The following is a 3788-nucleotide window of genomic DNA, read 5'->3' on the forward strand; positions in this document are numbered from 1 at the left end:
AGGTGCTCCATCGAGCACATCCCTGGCAGAAGAAATCCCGTATCCGATGCCCTCTCAAGGGTCGAGATCAACTCCCTTCACCTCGGCGTCGAGTACGAAGACCTAGCATGTGATCAAGCCTCCAACCCCGAAGTACTAGCCTACTGAACTGCCATTACTGCCCTTCGTTGGGAGGACATCCCCTTTGGCCCCCCCAGGATGACACTCCTCTGCGATACCAGCACAGGATGCCCTCGTCCCTTGATACCCACCTCCCACAGGAAACAGGTGTTCGACATCATTCATGACCTCATAGACCCGTCAACCCGCACAACAACCAGGCTCCTGATGGAGAAGTTTGTGTAGCACGGCATTATGAAGGATGGTTGGGAGTGGGCCAGAAACTGCATCACCTGCCAGAGTAGCAAGACGGGAAGGCACACCGAATCAGGGATAGGCTCTTTTCCCCAGCCCAGGCAAAGATTCGGACACATCTACGTCGACGCCGTATGGGCCTCTTCCTCCATTCGATGGTGCCAGATACCTCCTGACAGTGATCGACCTGTCTACCAGGTGGCTTGAGGCCACTGCGATGTCAGAAGCCACCGTAAGCACTTGTGTCAAACCCCTCCTGATCAGCTGGATCAGCCACTTCAGAGTGCCTGACAACGTCACGATGGACCAAGGACCCACCTTCGCATCAGAGTTCTGGTCTTCCTTGGCACGCCTGATGGGGACCAAGCACCACAACACAACGTCCTACAATCCTGCAGCCAACGACATAATGGAAAGAGTCCGCCGTTCCCTCAAGACTTCCTTCATGGCATGCTGTCAGGGCCCCGATTGGAAGGCACAGCTTCCCTGGGTCCTCCTTGGTCTCTGCACTGCCCCAAGAGCCCACGGTGACCCTTCCCCAGCAGACAGTGCCAGGCGCCTTGCCGAGAGACATATCAACAGGATGAAGCAGTTCTGCCCGTGAGCCCTGGACTCCTGCAGATTTGTCTTCCTGAGGAACAATGCCGCCCGCCCACCCTTGATGAGGCCCTACCTGGGCCTGCACTGAGTCGTCCATCGGGAGGAGAAGGCATTCCTCTTGTCAATCAGCAGCTGTTGGGACTGGGGCTCGATAGATCACCTCAAGCCTGCCATCATCCCTGATGAAGATGACCCTGGTGAAGGCCCTCACAAAACCCCGACACTGCTGGTTCCTGACAGTGCCCCTAAATGTCATCCAGGCCTCCCAAGGAAAGCAGTTGATCCCCCCTAGACCCACTACTAGGGGTGGCATCCTGCTTTCCGGCCCCCAACTGAGGGAATCACAAACCCGAGGACTCCTTCAGCTCCCCGCATGATTCCGTTAGTCATCCAACGATTCTACATGTTCATCGTCTTAGGGGGGGAGTATTTGTAAGGACAACATTCGGCCGAATGTTCTCTCTTTTCTTCTAGGAACTAAAATGTAGAGCATTTTACACCCCTTTTTTTGTATATATGTTGGGAATCCGTTCCCTCTATGTAATAATATTCATGTATTTTTGCCTGTGAAGAAACACATTCACAGCAGGGGCAATCTCCCTTTTTGTTTATGTTTGTTCGTGCATGTGTGATGGACACTACGCTTCTGTCCGCACTCTGCCTTATGTACAGCCTCATTTGCCGAATAAAGTTAGTTCGCTCGCTTTCCTCATCTTACTCAGTCCTCACAACTTAATTAAGACCAATTAAATTGATTTGAATGTTCTGAAATATATATGAACAAGCAATTTTTATTTTAAGAAAAACCACATTTTAGATTTTCAGTGTTCTTGACGTAATTTGAGACTGTCATATATAGATAAATATGACACTGAATACAATTCACAAACAACTGTGTTGGGTAATATAAATATTTTGGAATTTCAAACTTTATTTTGATATTTACTAGATTATCTCAATTTGATTTTATAAATTATGCACAGGAATGTTCTATTGTTTTCCTCTTTTATTTCACTGATGAACTTGCCAATTATTGGAGTCTACAGGGGAATTGCAATAATCACGAAGTTGATTTCGTTGAGCCTCGCTAGCCATGGTTCCTCTCTGACGGCTTAGGGTAACCTACTAATCGGGCTCGGTAAAGCTTCTCACACCTCTAGTGACCAAGTATTGCCCCATGTGTCACCGAGTCTTCTTGATCTGCCTCATTCGTGGCATTAGGTTGTCTTGTTAAAATTAAGTTGTGCAACACAAGCAGCCAACACCAAGGACTCGATACGGTAATGTGAAGATGTATGGTCATGCCCCTGATGCGTCGACCAGCCAAGGCCACACCAAGGCGTGCCTCTCCTGCAAGGGCCTTGTCACGGGCCGTGATGCAAGCACAGACGTTAATTGCAGACCAGCAACGCGCCATCCATCTCTTTCAGGATGCTCTTCCCGGTACTGGATCACGTGCTGTCAAAGTCCCTGTCTCTGCTGCCCCTGAGAAATGTAATGTTGTGATGTCCTCAGCAGAATTTAGGTCCTGGAGACGTTCGATGACGTGTTAGATCCACCTCAACAAGTTCCCGCCGCAGGATGCTGTCCTGCATATTAGACTCAAATGTGTGCCGGCGCTGCAACGTGCACTGGATGCTCGGTACTCTGACGCAAAATGGAACGCCTGTTACTACAGACGCGGCTCTGGATGCCATCGGGAACATTGTGTTACGGTCTTCAAATCAGGCAGTGCAATGGTCCGAATTTTTTGCCACCGCACAAGGGCGCGAAGAGTCTGTTAGTAATTATTTCTCAAGGTGTGCTCAAAAGGCCACCGACTGTGATTTTCAGTGTCCCAAGTGCGGGGAGTGCTTGGCCGAATATATGCTGTTACGGAAAATAATGGTAGGTCTCAGGGACCCTGTGTTAAAAAGGCATGTATTTCAGGCATGTGATATGTTTAAAAGTGTAGATGCCCTTCAAGGCTTTGTGTTGTACCTTTGAAGCTGCTCGCTCTTGGTGCGAAGGAGTTGGCTGGCGCCTCAAGTGATGATGTCACTGGCACCGATGACATAGAGCCAGACGTCGCGGTGTTGTGCGGTAACTCAAGTGCAAAGCATTGCGGGAATTGTGGGGGATGTCATTCGCCTGGTCATGCATTGTGCCCAGCAAAAGGTATGACATGCCACGGGTGCCAAAAGGTAGGGCACTTCTAGAAATGCTGCAGAAGTACGAAGAAAGCGCCGCTCACCTTGAATTTGGTGATTGTCGCCGACACACACCTCTCCCCCCACCCCGCAATCAAGGCTTGTGTTTCCCATGGAAGCAGAAGGTCGGTGTCCACACTCGCCGTAGCAGACACAGTAGCACAGATCTGCATTGCCGGGCCCACGATTCTTTCAAGCCTGCACATAAAACCTCTGGAGTTGCAACCTCGAACAGGTCTGAGGGACGTTGCTAATCTCCAAGTGAGATGCCTCGGATCAACGGCATGTACCATTGAAATAGGTGGGCGACGCACGAAGCAGGAGGTCTACTTCGTGCCAACGGCCAAGAACTTCTAATTATCTCTGAATGCTTGTAGTCAAGAGCTGGGAATAGTACCGCCTGGTTTCCCTCACCCTTCCCCTCTCATTGCATCAGCTGACGTTAGTAGCGAAGCAGTCTCTCAGTCTAACCCCCCTCAGACAACAAAGCCAGCCACCATACCTATTCCACCCGTGGAGGAGAACATACCAAGACTGGAGGAATGGTTATTACGTCACTTCTCATCCACGACCTTAAACACAACCAGGGAACCCTTACCTGTGATGACGGGCAAGCAGCACCACATACATTTATTGCCTGATGCC

Source organism: Macrobrachium nipponense, chromosome 1 (genome assembly GCF_015104395.2).
Source record: "Macrobrachium nipponense isolate FS-2020 chromosome 1, ASM1510439v2, whole genome shotgun sequence".
Taxonomy (NCBI): Eukaryota; Metazoa; Arthropoda; class Malacostraca; order Decapoda; family Palaemonidae; genus Macrobrachium; species Macrobrachium nipponense.